This window comes from Triticum aestivum, chromosome 2A (genome assembly GCF_018294505.1).
Source record: "Triticum aestivum cultivar Chinese Spring chromosome 2A, IWGSC CS RefSeq v2.1, whole genome shotgun sequence".
In the NCBI taxonomy this organism is placed as follows: Eukaryota; Viridiplantae; Streptophyta; class Magnoliopsida; order Poales; family Poaceae; genus Triticum; species Triticum aestivum.
In genome coordinates, this window is record NC_057797.1 from 509,859,758 (window position 1) to 509,879,632 (window position 19,875).

The following is a 19,875-nucleotide window of genomic DNA, read 5'->3' on the forward strand; positions in this document are numbered from 1 at the left end:
ACACGATTTGGTAAAGGTAGCGGTGAGAGGCCATGTAGGAGTACATGGTGGGTTGTCTCATTGCAGCCGTCCTCAGGAACTGAGTTCTGTGTTTGTGATCCATGAACAGTTACTACCACACATTGGGTCCGGTAACTCGACCCCTCTCGACTTATTAATCAACTCGATCTCTGTCCAGGAGTTGCAACTAGTTTCTGGTGTTTGTAGGTAGTGTTAGTAGTCTACCAAGTGGCACCCGGTACAGGTGGGCTTGGGACAGACTAGGCACAGTGGCACGGTGTACCAAGTGGCACCCGGATGGTGGGCTTGGGAACCCTGCACACATCATTTGGGGCCGTGAGCGACACCCCGGCCGGATCTCCTTGCGGATGGAACCCGAATAGGCGATAAACCTGGACTAGAGACTTGTTGGTTAGTCAGGTCGTGGCCGACTCCCTCGCCAGGCTTCCGCTTGAAGGTTGCCGAGATACACGACGTGTACATGGTGGTAAGTGGCGAGAGCGTGTGTGAAGAAGTACACCCCTGCAGGGTTATCATTATCTATTCGAATAGCCGGATTCCTCGAATATGGAAACTTGGACCCTTGCATAGTTCATAGACAAGTGAAAGTGGATACTCTAAAATGCGCAAGATAAGCATGAGTGCTATGGATGGCGTTCTCGTAGGGAGACGGGAGCGGATCCACAGTGGTGTATTGGTATGGTGAATATGTGGACTCGTGTGCGCCACCTCAAAAGAGTTACTTGTAGTCGTAGTTCAGGATAGCCACCGAGACAAAGCTGGCTTGCTGCAGTTAAACTCCACCACCCCCTTTATTGATACCGATGCATATGTAGCTAGTTCTAATGTAAGTTTTGCTGGGTACATTTGTACTCACGTTTGTTTATTTTATGTTTTTGCAGAGAGACTTCAGTCTCGCTAGTAGTTCTGCGTGGACTTCGGCATTTAGCTTGTTACCTCAGCTACGATCTTGTACCCTTGGGAGGGTCTTGTAGATAGTTAGGCTCCTCAGCCTTCTTCATTTTTAGTTGTCTGTACTTAGACAAGTGAAGCTTCTGCATGTGTTTGACTTGTATGCTCTGAATGTTGGGTCATGAGACCCATGTTTGTAATATCTCGCTCATCGGAGCCTAATGAATAAATACTTGAGTCATAGAGTTATGTTGTGATGCCATGTTGTATTTACACATATCGAGCATATTGTGTGTATGATTGAAATGCTTGGTATGTGTTGGATCCGACAACCTAGTTGTTTATCCTTGGTAGCCTCTCTTATGGGGAAATGTAGTCTTGTGCTTCCATGAGCCATAGTAGTCCGCTACAGCCCGGTTCACCGGAGTCCTGCTAGCCCAGCACTACTGCTCCGGAACACTTGACTGGTCGGCATGTGATTCACTTCGTTCTTGTGTCTGTCCCTTCGGGGAAATGTCATGCGGTGACATCCGGAGTCCTTCCTAGCCTACTACAGCCCGAGTTCCCGGAGTCCTGTTAGCCCAGTGCTACAGCCCGGATTCACACGCTGCTGACCAACATGCTCGATGTGATTCATGTATGCCTGTCCCCATATGTTAGTGCCGCTTTGGGTTCACGACTAGCCATGTCGGCCCGGGTTCTCTGTCATATGGATGCTAGCGACACTATCATATACGTGATCCAAAAGGCGCAAACGGTCCTGGGCCATGGTAAGGCGACACCCGTGGGAATACCGTGCGTGAGGCCGCAAAGTGATATGAGGTGTTACCGGCTAGATCGATGTGACTTAGAATCGGGGTCCTGACAGCTTTGGTATCAAAGCCTGACTGCCTGTAGGATTACCAAGCCAAGCTGGTCGAAGTTGAGTCTAGAAATGCTTTAGTTATATAAGGGAATTGATTGTGGAAGGGAACGTAAGGCTCTTTTTACTCCTTTACCTTATGCCCTTCTGATCTGAGTCATCCTCTTCTCTTCTACGGGGGTTAAGAACTAGGCTTCTCTTCTATCTCTCAGGATGACGTGTTACTAAACCGTAGTTTCCTAGGATTGTTGAGTTCAAGCCTCAGTTCAGTTCCTACTACTTCCATATGTTCATAGCTGGCCTCAGAACCTTGATATTGTGATGTTGAGTGGTTATGCCACCATTTTGCAGGCTGTCTCAAATCTTTTTGAGTATTTACAGCCGTTATGCTGTCCGAGTCATCCCAGGTTTCTAAACAATCTGATGCATTTGCAAATCCCTTTCTCCTGTGTTCGATGTCTTTTTGGGCCAGTCTAAGCACACTATCCGGTGCATTGAGGTAATTTATTGCCTCGACATATATGTTGGAGTTATTATTACGACACTAGGTGTCTTAGAAGATTACCTAGTAATCTAGCTATGTTTTGTGTTCCCAGTGTGATCATTCTGGACACCATCCTCGAAAGCATCCCGTGATGCCATTTAGTTAGCAGGCCTTCTATTTCTGGGTTTTGAACCCGAGATTCACCCTACTTACTTCATGTTGATAGTGTTTGCTCGTTCCTTTAGGTTGTTAGTAACCTTTGCATTAGTCCTCGAGGTCTGTGGTGTTTTCTTCTTCCAAATACTATGAACTGCTTATGGCAGAAGTTCTTTTGAACCAAAAGATCACAACCAGATTGCTCTTGATGAGTTCTCCATTCTATATTGTGAATCTGCCAGTTCTACCCCCTCCGCATGGGTTATCCGGAAGAAATGTTGAGCTTCGCTCGACATACTAATCTATGCATCCACAACTAAAAAGAAAAATATATTCCTTCGAGTTGTCTCTCTTTAGATGTATTCCGACCTTCATCTATCAATTGATAGTCAAGAGTATGTGAGCATTCGTTCATCGGTGCCTATCGTTCTTGTGGTCCATCAAGCCATTCTATTCAGGAATGACTAGGAGAAACAAACTCCAGTACCTTGTCCACTTTGAGGATTGTGTCAAAGTAGTTGTATTCCACAGATCAAAATGCCAATTCAGCTTTTGCTCTGTTCTACCCTGGGGTATTACCCTCTTTATGTCAAGAATGCCATGAGAATTGCACCACCTCTTATGAATTCTTGACGCAGTGATACTTCTCTCCATCATTATTCATTCCTCGGTCCCGTGTTGTTGTAACCGGAATGCCGAAAAGTGAATCATGATGTGTGAAATCAATACTCCTAGCAACCGCGTTGCTTGGTAGTTAAAGGACAATATTCTCATCCCTAGCGTGTTGGTTATTGAATCACCATCCTAGGACTGATCGTGCTACCTAGTCCATTTCTGTTGGCGCACTCTTCAATCGATGAGTCAGGATTTTGTCAAACCCTTGCTCTATCGATCACTTCGTCTTGCCTTGAAAAGCAAGATTTTTCTCGAGCTTAGTAACATATCGGTGGCTCGTGAATTTCCGAATATCTTCTCGGAAGTGTTACCAGGTTGTCACCTGACCGCTATGTTGAGTTCATGATCAAGTTGGTTTCTTGTAAACCACTCCTTCTCCAAGGATCCATGTTGGATACCCATGAGCTAGTTGGTTAAGCTAAACAACAACTTGGAGAGTTGGAAGATAAAAGCATACCTAATTTAGTTTGTTTCACAGGGATATCCTTGTGTTGAGTGTTAGTTGAAGAAAGATGATATCTTCATCGATTGGTCCCTGTGATCAGTTGTTGGACCTATTGTCTTATCAAAACTTGATTTGAGTATGGGCTATCACCAAATCAAATCAGTACCAACGATGTTCATAATGTTGTCTCACTCGTGGTTGATTCCTTGAGCATACACCATTATATCTTTTGGTCTGACCAATACTATCACATTGTTCATAGAATGGTGGAATTCCAGTGATATGGAAATTACGATGAGTTGTTGTTCAGCCCATCAGCAACATCTTGTCTCCTCCATGATTCATGTTGAACATTGAGCTAGTGTTGGAAACGTTTGTAAGCATTGCCTTCGTGTTTCGCTCATGAGGTATATGTTTGGGTGAAAGAAGTGACTTTCTCCAAGTTCACGTGCATTAGGTGTAAGTTGCCGCCATGAATTTGAGAAAGGTTTGTTTCTATTTCCTCTGGTACCATCCCAAGTCAGTTATGCATGTGCAAATGTATTCTATGGTTTGGTAGATTAATTACCTCCACTCCATATGTATTCCCTAGCACACCAAGCTACTGATTGATTTGCTCAAGGAAAAGGAGTATGTTGTGTTAATTCTAGATCATGCACAAGACTCCGATATCCTCATTGATGGTTCCCCACCTGAACTCGGTAGTGTTTTATTATAAGACTACTACGTGGTCATGCTTGTTTGGAACAGTGTGTTCACATGTATGTAGCGGAACCGGCTCATGTTTTGGAGCTTACTACTGTAGCTCATTTCCCGAGATTCTCGCAACATCATCTCGTCGATTTGTGTTGCAACCTTTCCTTTCCAGACATGCTGTCTGAAATATCCCGTTACCAACCAGATCTGAACCTCAGGCAGACATGATGGTTGGAATATTGCCAGCATTTGCATTTTGTTCCCAGCCTACACCACCATTGTGCCAAATTCCCATGGGCTATCCTTCTCAGTAATTGATGTCTAGGTTCATCTTCAAAAGTGGACCTACCATGGGTCCCATCCATTTCTGATGATAAGCAAAAATCATCCATTGCGTTGTCTTCAACAAGGTGGTCCACATCATCCATTTTGGTCCGGGTATGCCATTCCTTTGAACTCCGCCAAACGATTGTTGGTGGATTGCCTTAGGCTGGTATAGAGAGTTTCAATGATCCTTGTATCAAAAGTAATTCTTTTTGCAACTTAATGGCAACATATCTACTCGCTACCCTGAAACTAGTACACCATCTTATTCAAGCGTGGAATTTTTGCCTACCCAGTAGAACCTTGTCATCTACCTTTTCCATCACTCCTAATCTGTGTCATGTTTTAGCTCAAGAGATGTTCTAATGTCTCACTCCATGAGTTGATCTTGAGTTCTCGTTCTTCAAGGAAATCGTTTCCTGTAGAGTTTCCTTCTGTCGTTATCGTGTTGGATGAAGATCTCGAAAGCAAAGCCGTCAAGGTCAATATGAAGCAAAGAATCAACATCCTCGAGAAGGACATCTGGATCATGAAGATTGTGTTAGCTTGTGTCGCTCTATCTTTTTACCTCACGACTTGAATCTCGGGACGAGATTCTTGTTTAGTGGGGGTGAGTTGTCACAGCCCTAGAAATCTTCTTGTAATTAGTGGCATTGCATCCCTGCATCATTTTCAATTTCAATTAATCCTGAAGTGGGGATGCTTAAACCCTAGCACCAAATGAATTCAACTAGGGTCAAAATAAAATCTTTTTCATTGAACTCAAAATGCCCTCTAAAAATGTTCAACATTTCTGGTTTGAGGTGGAAGCATCTACCAAAAATGGGTTACATTTTTGTAGGACATATCTGGGCTTTGAATTAATTCAAACAAATTTGAATTGGAGCTATTTAAATGCTATATATATTTTAGAAGCTCCAAAAATGTTGGAAGTTGTTATGGGTCACTGGAATAATTCAGACAACACACCTAACTACTTCCAGGATTTTATAAAATGGTTTAGTACTTTGCTAAATCAAAACAAAACAGAATAGATAGAAAACAGAAACAAATATAAGAGAGAGAGAGAATCTTACCTGGCCTCACCTCTGCAGCCCACCAATCGGCCCAGCACTGTAGCTGGCCGGCCCAGCTCACCACCGCCTCCTCCCCTGTCGTCTTCCTCCCCTGCCAGGAGGACGGGCGCGTGCCCGACGCGTGCGCACCGCCATGCGGCCACTTCCTGCTTGCTTGCTCGCTGATGGAGACGGCCCCGTGCGCCACGCGCTCCCCCTCGACCGCCTGCACCTCTCCTCTCTCCCCCTCGAGCACTCTCCCCGCCTCTGCCTCTCTCCCACGCGACCACCGAGCATGCACGTCGCCGCCACTCGTCGTTGTCGTAGCAACAGCCACCCCCGCGCCCCTCTGACGTGCCCATGGGCTCGCCCTCCGTCATCTACGCCTCCTCGATGACTCACGCGACACCGGACGTGCTGCAACGGCGCCCCGCCGCCAACTTCCTCGTTCGGCCGCCGGAGATCCCCTCGCCGCCATGCTTCACTTCGGTCCCTCCCTGAGCACTCCATCTACGTTGCCGCGACCGCTGTGAGCTACTTATCGTCCTCCCCATCTTCGTTCTATCTGCCACTCGCCGTAGTCGCCGCACCAAGCACGCCCGCACGCGCCGTCGCCTGAGCTCGCCGGCGACGTGGCTCCAGCCACGCAAGGGCCTCACCACCCTGCCCAACGCACTCACCGCACCGCGTGGGCTTCGTAGGAGCTAGCCCCGAGTCTCCATGAGCACCACACGGGCGAGTTCGAGCTCGCCCGAGCTCCGGCCGCCGCGCAAGTCGCTGCCGTCATCGTTTTCGGTCACTAGAGCTGCTGCTGTGAGCACCACTGGACGCGGACGAGTCTCCTCGTCACGTAGAGCATCTCCGCCGCGCAAATGGTCACCTGTGGGCGATTCCCGATGCCCTCCGCCGCGTTCGGCCTCGCCGGCGGCTAAACGCCGGTGGGTTGACCGCTTTGACCGCCGATGGTTTAGCCCCGGTTGTCCAGGGGATTTGACCTCCCCTGAGTCTATGACATGCGGGCCCCGCCCGGCTAATTAATCTAGTTTAGGTTTAAACTTAATTAGTTTAACCTAGGTTAGTGCTACTTAAACAAGGTTAGTTCAGTTAGCCACTGACACGCGGGCCCCATTGGTCAGTTTGACCTGGGCTGCCCCATTGACTCGCTTACATCATGCTGACGTAGTGCTGACGCAGTAATGCATTTTCTGGAATTAGTTTATTTCTATAACTAGAAAATCTAGAAAATTGCCTAAACTTCTAAAATTCATATTAATTCAACCGTAACTCCAAACCAAACAAGTTATATATGAAAAATGATCAGAAAAATATGAAGAATCTGTTTATGACATTCTCATGCATGTTTGAACAAATTACAGCCACTGTATATGACAATTTGAATCAATGGTATTTGAAATGCCTCATGTGGAGTTCAAATTTGAATCTAGTGTTCAAACCAACTACATTTAAATCGTTGCTAGCTGCATTAGCTCAAATCACAGCATATTGCCATGTCATATTCATGCATCATATTGTTGCATTGCATTGATTGTGTTTCCTCTCTGTTGCCGGTATTCGTCCCCTCTCAGTCAACGATGTTTCCGACGACGTGATCGATGACACCGATGAAGAACTATATTATCTTCAGAAGTGCCAGGCAAGCAAAACCCCCTTGTTCATTCCGATACAATCCCACTCTCTCGATCCTGCTCTCTTTTACTACATTAGGACAACAATGATTCAACTGTTACATGATGCGGTAGTTGAACCCCTTTCCTTTGCATGACCTGTCATTGCCATAGTAAATAGATGAAACCCACTAGCATGAGTAGGAGTTGTTTGAGCCCTGGCGTGCCTACTCATTCATGCTTGTTTTTCATGCCTGCTATTGCTTAGAGTTGAGTCAGGTCTGTTTCATCGGGAATGAATTGGAATGGTGATGAACATGTCCTACTGTGTGTGAGCTAAGTGTGTGAACACGATTTGGTAAAGGTAGCGGTGAGAGGCCATGTAGGAGTACATGGTGGGTTGTCTCATTGCAGCCGTCCTCAGGAATTGAGTTCCGTGTTTGTGATCCATGAACAGTTACTACCACACATTGGGTTCCGGTAACTCGACCCCTCTCGACTTATTAATCAACTCGATCTCTGTCCAGGAGTTGCAACTAGTTTCTGGTGTTTGTAGGTAGTGTTAGTAGTCTACCTAGTGGCACCCGGTACAGGTGGGCTTGGGACAGACTAGGCACAGTGGCACAGTGTACCAAGTGGCACCGGATGGTGGGCTTGGGAACCCTGCACACATCATTTGGGGCCGTGAGCGACACCCCGGTTGGATCTCCTTGCGGATGGAACCCGAATAGGCGATAAACCTGGACTAGAGACTTGTTGGTTAGTCAGGTCGTGGCCGATTCCCTCGCCAGGCTTCCGCTTGAAGGTTGCCGAGATACACGATGTGTACATGGTGGTGAGTGGCAAGAGCGTGTGTGAAGAAGTACACCCCTGCAGGGTTATCATTATCTATTCGAATAGCCGGATTCCTCGGATATGGAAACTTGGACCCCTTGCATAGTTCATAGACAAGTGAAAGTGGATACTCTAAAATGCGCAAGATAAGCATGAGTGCTATGGATGGCGTTTTCGTAGGGAGACGGGAGCGGATCCATAGTGGTGTATTGGTATGGTGAATATGTGGACTCGTGTGCGCCACCTCAAAAGAGTTACTTGTAGTTGTAGTTCAGGATAGCCACCGAGACAAAGCTGGCTTGCTGCAGTTAAACTCCACCACCCCCTTTATTGATACCGATGCATATGTAGCTAGTTCTAATGTAAGTCTTGCTGGGTACATTTGTACTCACGTTTGCTTATTTTATGTTTTTGCAGAGAGACTTCAGTCTCGCTAGTAATTCTGCGTGGACTTCGGCGTTTAGCTTGTTACCTCAGCTACGATGTTGTACCCTTGGGAGGGTCTTGTAGATAGTCAGGCTCCTCAGCCTTCTTCATTTTTAGTTGTCTGTACTCAGACAAGTTAAGCTTCCGCATGTGCTTTGACTTGTATGCTCTGAATGTTGGGTCATGAGACCCATGTTTGTAATATCTCGCTCCTTGGAGCCTAATGAATAAATACTTGAGTCGTAGAGTTATGTTGTGATGCCATGTTGTATTTACACATATCAAGCGTATTGTGTGTATGATTGAAATGCTTGGTATGTGTGGGATCCGACAACCTAGTTGTTTATCCTTGGTAGCCTCTCTTATGGGGAAATGTAGTCTTGTGCTTCCATGAGCCATAGTAGTCCGCTACAGCCCGGTTCACCGGAGTCCTGTTAGCCCAACACTACTACTCCGAAACACTTGACTGGCCGACATGTGATTCACTTCGTTCCTATGTCTGTCCCTTCGGGGAAATGTCAGGCGGTGACATCCGGAGTCCTGCCTAGCCTGCTACAGCCTGGGTTCCCAGAGTCCTGTTAGCCCAGTGCTACAGCCCGGATTCACACGCTGCTGACCGACATGCTCGATGTGATTCATGTATGCCTGTCCCCATAGGTTAGTGCCGCTTTGGGTTCACGACTAGCCATGTCGGCCCGGGTTCTCTGTCATATGGATACTAGCAACACTATCATATACGTGAGCCCAAAGGCGCAAATGGTCCCGGGCCATGGTAAGGTGACACCCGTGGGAATACCGTGCGTGAGGCCGCAAAGTGATATGAGGTGTTACCGGCTAGGTCGATGTGACTTGGAATCGCGGTCCTGACATCCCATGTCCTCAGAAACAAACGTAACTACTCACAAAGAATATTCATGTTCATAATCAGAGGGGTATTAATATGCATAAAGGATCTGAACATATGATCTTCCAGCAAATAAACCAACTAGCATCAACTACAAGGAGTAATTAACACTACTAGCAACCCATAGGTACCAATCCCGGACTTAGAGACAAGAATTGGATACAAGAGATGAACTAGGGTTTCAGATGAGATGGTGCTGGTGAAGATGTTGATGGAGATTGACCCCCTCCTGATGAGAGAATCGTTGGCGATGACGATGGCGATGATTTCCCCCTCCCGGAGGGAAGTGTCCCCAGCAGAACAGCTCTGCCGGAGCCCTAGATTGGTTCCGCCAAGGTTCCGCCTCGTGGAGGCGGAGTCTCGTCCGGAAAGATGGCTTATGATTTTTTCCTCATCGAAAGACTCCACATAGCAAAAGATGGGCATCGGAGGGCCACTAGGGGACCCACTGTTGGGGAACGTAGCAAAAATTCAAAATTTTCCTACGTGTCACCAAGATCTATCTATGGAGAAACCAGCAACGAGGGGAAGGGGAGTGCATCTGCATACCCTTGTAGATCGCTATGCAGAAGCGTTCAAGAGAATGGGGTTGAAGGAGTCGTACTCGTCGTGATCCAAATCACCGGAGATCCTAGTGCCGAACGGACGGCACCTCCGCGTTCAACACACGTACAGCCCGGTGACGTCTCCCATGCCTTGATCCAGCAAGGAGAGAGGGAGAGGTTGAGGAAGACTCCATCCAGCAGCAGCACAACAGCGTGGTGGTGGTGGAGGAGCGTGGTACTCCAGCAGGGCTTCGCCAAGCACCGCAAGAGACGAGGAGGAGAGAGGTAGGGCTGCGCCAGGGAGAGATCAAATCGTCTGTCTTGGGCAGCCCAACCCCCCCACTATTTATAGGAGAAGGGGAGGAGGGTGCGCCCCCTCTAGGGTTCCCGCCCCTAGGGGGCGGCAGCCCTAGATGGGATGGAGGGGGGGCGGCCAAGAGGGGGAGAGGGGGGCGCGCCCTAGGGTGGGCCTTAGGCCCATCTGCGCCTAGGGTTTCCCCCTTCTCCTCCTAGCTGCGCCTTGGGCCTTGTGGGAGGCGCACCAGCCCACTCAGGGGCTGGTCCCTTCCCACTCTTGGCCCATGCAAGCCTCCGGGGCTGGTGGCCCCACTTGGTGGACCCCGGGACCCTCCCGGTGGTCCCGGTACGTTACCGATAAAACCCGAAACTTTTCCGGTGACCAAAACAGGACTTCCCATATATAAATCTTTACCTCCGGACCATTCCGGAACTCCTCGTGACGTCCGGGATCTCATCCGGGACTCCGAACAACATTCGGTAACCACATACAAACTTCCTTTATAACCCTAGCGTCATCGAACCTTAAGTGTGTAGACCCTACGGGTTCGGGAACCATGCAGACATGACCGAGACGTTCTCCGGTCAATAACCAACAGCGGGATCTGGATACCCATGTTGGTTCCCACATGTTCCACGATGATCTCATCGGATGAACCACGATGTCGAGGATTCGATCAATCCCGTATTCAATTCCCTTTGTCTAGCGGTATTGTACTTGCCCGAGATTCGATCGTCGGTATCCCGATACCTTGTTCAATCTCGTTACCGGCAAGTCTCTTTACTCGTTCCGTAACACATCATCCCGTGATCAACTCCTTGATCACATTGTGCACATTATGATGATGTCCTACCGAGTGGGCCCAGAGATACCTCTCCGTCACACGGAGTGACAAATCCCAGTCTCGATTCGTGCCAACCCAACAGACACTTTCGGAGATACCTGTAGTGTACCTTTATAGCCACCCAGTTACGTTGTGACGTTTGGCACACCCAAAGTATTCCTACGGTATCCGGGAGTTGCACAATCTCATGGTCTAAGGAAATGATACTTGACATTAGAAAAGCTTTAGCATACGAACTACACGATCTTTGTGCTAGGCTTAGGATTGGGTCTTGTCCATCACATCATTCTCCAATGATGTGATCCCGTTATCAACGACATCCAATGTCCATGGTCAGGAAACCGTAACCATCTATTGATCAACGAGCTAGTCAACTAGAGGCTTACTAGGGACATGGTGTTGTCTATGTATCCACACATGTATCTGAGTTTCCTATCAATACAATTATAGCATGGATAATAAACGATTATCATGAACAAGGAAATATAATAATAACCAATTTATTATTGCCTCTAGGGCATATTTCCAACAATCTCCCACTTGCACTAGAGTCAATAATCCAGTTCACATCGATATGTGATTAACACTCAAGGTCACATCCCCATGTGACTAACACCCAAAGAGTTCTGGGTTTGATCATGTTATGCTTGTGAGAGAGGTTGTAGTCTACGGGTCTGCAACATTCAGATTCGTATGTATGTCATCTTGCGGATGCAGCTACTACGCTATATTTGGAGCCATTTCAAATAACTGTTCTACTATACGAATCCGGTATCTGTACTTAGAGCTATCCGGATAGGTGTTAAGCTTGCATCGATGTAACTCTTTACGTTGAACTCTTTATCACCTCCATAACCAAGAAACATATCCTTTTTCCTCTAAGGATAATTTTGACCGCTATCTGGTGATCTACTCCTAGATCATCTTTGTACCCTCTTGCCAGACATGTGGCAAGGCACACATCAGGTGCGATACTTAGCATGGCATACCGTATAGAGCCTATGACAAAAGCATAGGGGACGACCTTTGTCCTTCCTCTTTCTTCTGCCGTGGTCGAGCTTTAAGTCTTAACTTCATACCTTACAACTCAGGCAAGAACTCCTTCTTTGGCTGATCCATCTTGAACACCTTCAAGATCATGTCAAGGTATGTGCTCATTTGAAAGTACCATTAAGCGTTTTGATCTATCCTTATAGATCTTGATGCTTAATGTTCAAGTAGCTTAATCCAGGTTTCCATTGAAAAACACCTTTCAAATGACCCTATATGCTTTCCAGAAATTCTACGTCATTTCTGATCAACAATATGTCAACAACATATATTCATCAGAAATTCTATAGTGCTCCCACTCACTTCTTTGGAAATACAAGTTTCTCATAAACTTTGTATACACCCAAAATCTTTGATCATCTCATCAAAGCATACATTCCAACTCCGAGATGCTTACTCCAGTCCTTAGAAGGATTACTGGAGCTTTGCATACTTATTAGCATCTTTCAGGATTGACAAAATCTTCCGGTTGTATCACATACAACCTTTCCTCAAGAAAATCGTCGAGGAAACAATGTTTTGACATCCTATCTGCAAGATTTCATAAATAATGCAGTAATCGCTAATATAATTCCAACAGACTCTTAGCATCGCTACGAGTGAGAAAGTCTCATCGTAGTCAACTCCTTGAACTTGTCGGAAAACATCTTAACGACAAGTCGAGCTTTCTTAATGGTGATACTTACCATCATTGTCCGTCTTCCTTTTAAAATCCATCTGTACTCAACAGCCTTACGACCATCGAGCCGTTCTGCCAAAGTCTACACTTTGTTTTCATACATGGATCCTCTCTCGATTTTATGGCCTCGAGCCATTTATCGGAATCCGGGCCCACCATCGCTTCTCCATAGCTCGTAGGTTCATTGTTGTCTAGCAACATGACTTCCAAGACAGGATTACGTACCACTCTGAAGTAGTACGCATCCTTGTCATCCCACGAGGTTTGGTAGTGACTTGATCTGAAGTTTCATGATCACTATCATAAGCTTCCACTTCAATTGGTGTAGGTGCCACAGGAACAACTTCCTGTGCCCTGCCACACACTAGTTGAAGAGACGGTTCAATAACCTCATCAAGTCTCCACCATCCTCCCACTCAATTCTTTCGAGAGAAACTTTTCCTCGAGAAAGGACCCGATTCTAGAAACAATCCCTTATTGCTTTCGGATCTGAGACAGGAGGTATACCCAACTGTTTTGGGTGTCCTATGAAGATGCATTTATCCGCTTTGGGTTCGAGCTTATCAGCCTGAAACTTTTTCACATAAGCGTCGCAGCCCCAAACTTTTAAGAAATGACAGCTTAGGTTTCTCTAAACCATAGTTCATACGGTGTCATCTCATCGGAATTACGTGGTGCCCTATTTAAAGTGAATGTGGTTGTCTCTAATGCCTAACCCATAAACTATCGTGGTAATTCGATAAGAGACATCATGGTATGCATCATATCCAATAGGGTGCAGTTATGATGTTCGGACACACCATCACACTATGGTGTTCCAGGCTGTATTAGTTGTGAAACAATTTCCACAATGTCTTAATTCTGTGCCAAACTCGTAATTCAGATATTCATCTCTATGATCATATCATAGATATTTTATCCTCTTGTCACGACGATCTTTCAACTTCACCCTGAAATTACTTGAACCTTTCAATAATTCAGACTCGTGATTCATCAAGTAAATGTACTCAACATCTACTCAAATCATCTGTGAAGTAAGAACATAACGATATCCACTACACGCCCCAGCACTCATTGGACTGCACACATCAAAATGTATTACTTCCAACAAGTTGCTTTCTAGTTCCATTTTACTGAAAACGAGGCTTTCAGTCATCTTGCCCATGTGGTATGATTTGCATGTCTCAAGTGATTCAAAATCAAGTGAGTCCAAACGGTCCATTTGCATGGAGTTTCTTCATGCATATACACCAATAGACATGGTTCGCATGTCTCAAACTTTTCAAAAAACGAGTGAGTCCAAAGATCCATCAACATGGAGCTTCTTCATGCGTTTTATACCGATATGACTTACGTGGCAGTGCCACAAGTAGGTGGTACTATCATTACTATCTTATATCTTTTGGCATGAACATGTGTATCACTACGATCGAGATTCAATAAACCATTCATTTTAGGTGCAAGACCATTGAAGGTATTATTCAAATAAACAGAGTAACCATTATTCTCCTTAAATGAATAACCGTATTGCGATAGACATAATCCAATCATATCTATGCTCAACGCAAACACCAATCTTGATGGTAGAGGGAGCGTACGATATTTGATCAACCTTGGAAATACTTCCAACACATATCGTCATCTCACCTTTAGCTAGTCTCCGTTTATTCCGTAGCTTTTATTTCGAGTTACTAACACTTAGCAACCGAACCGGTATCTAATACCCTGGTGCTACTAGGAGTACTAGTAAAGTACACATTAACATAATGTATATCCAATATACTTCTATCGACAGCCTTCTCATCTACCAAGTATCTAGGGTAATTCTGCTCCAGTGGCTGTTCCCCTTATTACAGAAGCACTTAGTCTCGGGTTTGGGTTCAACCTTGGGTTTCTTCACTAGAGCAGCAGCTGATTTGCCGTTTCATGAAGTATCCCTTCTTGCCCTTGCCCTTCTTGAAACTAGTGGTTTCACTAACCATCAACAATTGATGCTCCTTCTTGATTTCTACTTTCGCGGTGTCAAACATCGCGAGTATTTCAAGGATCATCATATCTATCCCTGATATGTTATAGTTCATCACGAAGCTCTAGCAGCTTGGTGGCAATGACTTTGGAGAAACATCACTATCTCTGGAAGATCAACTCCCACTCGATTCGAGTGATTGTGGCACTCAGACAATCTGAGCACAAGCTCAACGATTGAGCTTTTCTCCCTTAGTTTGCAGGCTAAGAAAAATCGTCGGAGGTCTCATACTTCCTGACGTGGGCACGAGCCTGAAATCCCAATTTCAGCCCTCGAAACATCTCATATGTTCCGCGACGTTTCGAAAAACGTCTTTGGTGCCTTAACTCTAAACCGTTTAACTGAACTATCATGTAGTTATCTAAACGTGTATGTCCAATGTTCGTAACATCCACAAACGACGTTTGGGGTTCAGCACACTGAGCGGTGCATTAAGGACATAAGCTTTCTACTGTCCGCATAATTGCTACTGTCAACTTTCAACTATATTTTCTCTAGGAACATATCTAAACAGTAGAACTAAAGCGCGAGCCACGACATAATTTGCGAATACCTTTTGACTATGTTCGGGATAATTAAGTTCATCTTATGAACTCCCACTCAGATAGACATCCCTCTAGTCATCTAAGTGATTACATGATCCGAGTCAACTAGGCCGTGTCCGATCATCACGTGAGACGGACTAGTCATCATCGGTGAACATCTTCATGTTGATCGTATCTACCATACGACTCATGCTCGACCTTTCAGTCTCTTGTGTTCCGAGGCCATGTCTGTACATGCTAGGCTCGTCAAGTCAACCTAAGTGTTTCGCGTGTGTAAATCTGTCTTACACCCGTTGTATGTGAACGTTAGAATCTATCACACCCGATCATCACGTGGTGCTTCGAAACAACGAACTGTCGCAACGGTGCACAGTTAGGGGGAACACTTTCTTGAAATTATTATGAGGGATCATCTTATTTACTACCGTCGTTCTAAGTAAACAAGATGCATAAACATGATAAACATCACATGCAATCAAATAATAGTGACATGATATGGCCAATATCATATAGCTCCTTTGATCTCCATCTTGGGGCTCCATGATCATCTTGTCACCGGCATGACACCATGATCTCCATCATCATGATCTCCATCATCGTGTCTTCTTGAAGTTGTCTCGTCATCTATTACTTCTACTACTATGGCTAACGCTTTAGCAATAAAGTAAAGTAATTACATGACGTTTAAGTTGACACGCAGGTCATAAATAAATAAAGACAACACCTATGGCTCCTGCCGGTTGTCATACTCATCGACATGCAAGTCGTGATTCCTATTACAAGAACATGATCAATCTCATACATCACATATCATTCATCACATTCTTCTTGGCCATATCACATCACATAGCATACCCTGCAAAAACAAGTTAGACGTCCTCTAATTGTTGTTTGCATGTTTTACGTGGCTGCTATGGGTTTCTAGCAAGAACGTTTCTTACCTATGCAAAACCACAACGTGATATGCCAATTGCTATTTACCCTTCATAAGGACCCTTTTCATCGAATCCGTTCCGACTAAAGTGGGAGAGACAGACACCCGCTAGCCACCTTATGCAACTAGTGCATGTCAGTCGGTGGAACCAGTCTCACGTAAGAGTACGTGTAAGGTCGGTCCGGGCCGCTTCATCCCACAATACCGTCGAAACAAGATTGGACTAGTAACGGTAAGCATATTGAACAAAATCAACGCCCACAACTACTTTGTGTTCTACTCGTGCATAGAATCTACGCAATAGACCTAGCTCATGATGCCACTGTTGGGGAACGTAGCAGAAATTCAAAATTTTCCTACGTGTCACCAAGATCTATCTATGGAGAAACCAGCAACGAGGGGAAGGAGAGTGCATCTACATACCCTTGTAGATCGCTATGCGGAAGCGTTCAAGAGAACGGGGTTGAAGGAGTCGTACTCGTCGTGATCCAAATCACCGGAGATCCTAGTGCCGAACGGACGGCACCTCCGCGTTCAACACACGTACAGCCCGGTGACGTCTCCCATGCCTTGATCCAGCAAGGAGAGAGGGAGAGGTTGAGGAAGACTCCATCCAGCAGCAGCACAACGGCGTGGTGGTGGTGATGGAGCCTGGTACTCCAGCAGGGCTTCACCAAGCACCGCAAGAGACGAGGAGGAGAGAGGTAGGGCTGCGCCAGGGAGAGATCAAATCGTCTGTCTTGGGCAGCCCAAACCCCCCACTATTTATAGGAGAAGGGGAGGAGGGTGCGCCCCCTCTAGGGTTCCCACCCCTAGGGGGCGGCAGCCCTAGATGGGATGGAGGGGGGCGGCCAAGAGGGGGAGAGGGGGGCGCGCCCTAGGGTGGGCCTTAGGCCCATCTGCGCCTAGGGTTTCCCCCTTCTCCTCCTAGCTGTGCCTTGGGCCTTGTGGGAGGTGCACCAGCCCACTCAGGGGCTTGTCCCTTCCCACTCTTGGCCCATGCAAGCCTCCGGGGCTGGTGGCCCCACTTGGTGGACCCCCGGGACCCTCCCGGTGGTCCCGGTACGTTACCGATAAAACCCGAAACTTTTCCGGTGACCAAAACAGGACTTCCCATATATAAATCTTTACCTCCGGACCATTCCGGAACTCCTCGTGACGTCCGGGATCTCATCCGGGACTCCGAACAACATTCGGTAACCACATACAAACTTCCTTTATAACCCTAGCGTCATCGAACCTTAAGTGTGTAGACCCTACGGGTTCGGGAACCATGCAGACATGACCGAGACGTTCTCCGGTCAATAACCAACAGCGGGATCTGGATACCCATGTTGGTTCCCACATGTTCCACGATGATCTCATCGGATGAACCACGATGTCGAGGATTCGATCAATCCCGTATTCAATTCCCTTTGTCTAGCGGTATTGTACTTGCCCGAGATTCGATCGTCGGTATCCCGATACCTTGTTCAATCTCGTTACCGGCAAGTCTCTTTACTCGTTCCGTAACACATCATCCCGTGATCAACTCCTTGATCACATTGTGCACATTATGATGATGTCCTACCGAGTGGGCCCAGAGATACCTCTCCGTCACACGGAGTGACAAATCCCAGTCTCGATTCGTGCCAACCCAACAGACACTTTCGGAGATACCTGTAGTGTACCTTTATAGCCACCCAGTTACGTTGTGACGTTTGGCACACCCAAAGTATTCCTACGGTATCCGGGAGTTGCACAATCTCATGGTCTAAGGAAATGATACTTGACATTAGAAAAGCTTTAGCATACGAACTACACGATCTTTGTGCTAGGCTTAGGATTGGGTCTTGTCCATCACATCATTCTCCTAATGATGTGATCCCATTATCAACAACATCCAATGTCCATGGTCAGGAAACCGTAACCATCTATTGATCAACGAGCTAGTCAACTAGAGGCTTACTAGGGACATGGTGTTGTCTATGTATCCACACATGTATCTGAGTTTCCTATCAATACAATTATAGCATGGATAATAAACGATTATCATGAACAAGGAAATATAATAATAACCAATTTATTATTGCCTCTAGGGCATATTTCCAACACCCACGAGGCAGGGGGCGCGCCACCCTCGTGGGCAGGGTGTGGCCCCCCTCTGGAACTTCTGGCGCTCGTTATTTTTTATATATTCTGAAAATGACTTCCGTGAAGTTTCACGACTTTTTGAGCTGTGCAGAATAGGTCTCTAATATTTGCTCCTTTTCTAGCCCTGAATCCCAGCTGCCGGCATTCTCCCTCTTTATGTAAACCCTGTAAAATAAGAGAGAATAGGCATAAGTATTGTGACATAATGTGCAATAAGAACCCATAATGCAATAAATATCGATATAAAAGCATGATGCAAAATGGACGTATCAACGCGTAAGGAGATGGAGGTCGTGGAGGCGATGAAGAAGCAGTTACGACTCCGCGGCGAATTAGATCATTTGGGGTGATAATCTTCCTTCTTCTTTTGCTCCTGTGTTTCTTCTTTTTCTTTGGGTGTTTCACCGCACGTGTCACGTTCTCTGCGAGGCATGAATAGAACAATGCTAACAATGAGATGACTAGAAAATTAGATAATTTTTTATCGCCATATGGCACTGGGCTACCGTGTTTCATGCTCCTCCATCGCAGTACTACTCCAGTGGAAAACTTGAGTATACCGCACGGTTCTTTGCTCCTCCTCAGGTCGTCGGCACATTTATACGAGCAATCAAATCACAAGGCCCCGCCTTCCAGTACTAGTGAGCCGTCAAATCACAAAGGCCCTCATCTCTCGTGAAAAGGACCAAGCTAGACTGCCCCGCCCTCTAGCCTTTTAAAAATGTATACATTTGTATAGTAGTAGTATCGATGGATTGCGCCATGGAGCAAAACTAACAAGATGAAATTAAAGAAAAAAGGTGGTACATATAGAGAGCGCTCGTCGCCAAATTATGCATATACTATATCACACTACCCACTATGAAGGTACTAGTAACATAGACTAGTAACTAGTCTATGTTACTGTCCACTATGACCAGCCAAAGTCGAGGCGCGGATACCAATGAGGGCCTTGTTGTGTCTATACTTGGACAACTCACCCGACTGCATGCACACTAGGCAGACGAAGCTCATGTCGTGTGGGGCCCGCACATTAACCAAAACCTCGCGCCTCCATCTCAGCCTCCGTGTTTTAAAATTCTCAATCTCAAGGCCAAGGAGCATCGTGAAACCTATGATAGAGCCAATCGGATGGTTGAGAACACTACAATTCGTACCTATAGATGCGTGTGTGAGAGAGGATGAGTGCATGCGTGCACCTCTTCTCAGTGTACAAGTGTATGTGGGTGGCATCGACCTAGGGAGCAGTGATGGTGCGTGTGAGAAGTCCCGAGAGATAGGTGTAATGCATCTGAAAAAAAGACTACTCTATAGCTCGCCACGAGGCTATTCCCGTCGAACGCCAAGCATAAGATATGTATCCGACGGTGCCAGTTTTTGCACGTACACAACAGTAGAAAAAGAACTAGTACCATGGCATATG